The sequence below is a fragment of the Triticum dicoccoides genome, chromosome 6A (assembly GCF_002162155.2).
Source record: "Triticum dicoccoides isolate Atlit2015 ecotype Zavitan chromosome 6A, WEW_v2.0, whole genome shotgun sequence".
Taxonomy (NCBI): Eukaryota; Viridiplantae; Streptophyta; class Magnoliopsida; order Poales; family Poaceae; genus Triticum; species Triticum dicoccoides.
In genome coordinates, this window is record NC_041390.1 from 30,266,953 (window position 1) to 30,267,298 (window position 346).

A 346-nucleotide genomic window follows, 5' to 3' on the forward strand; every position below is an offset into this window, starting at 1 on the left:
AAAAAAAAAAACTCAGCCAAACAAAAAAAAAATAACCAAACCTAAACCATAAGTAATCAATGTGGAGTTTGAGAGAGCAACTAACTAAAGAGTGCCCGTTTCCAGTCTCCCCAAGGGTCACTTGGGACGGACTGAGAGCGTGCCACTTGGCACGCTCTCAGCCACCGCCACGTGTCGCGTTCTCAGCCACCTCCATGTGTCCCGCTCTGGAAGCTTCCTCCAGATTTTGTCTTTTATTTTTATTTTTTCGCACGCCTTTTTGGTTTTTTAAATGGTTTTTCTCGATTTTTTCGGTTTTTCACTGATCTTCCTTAGCTTTTGACTAAAACTTTTTTTGAAAAAAACA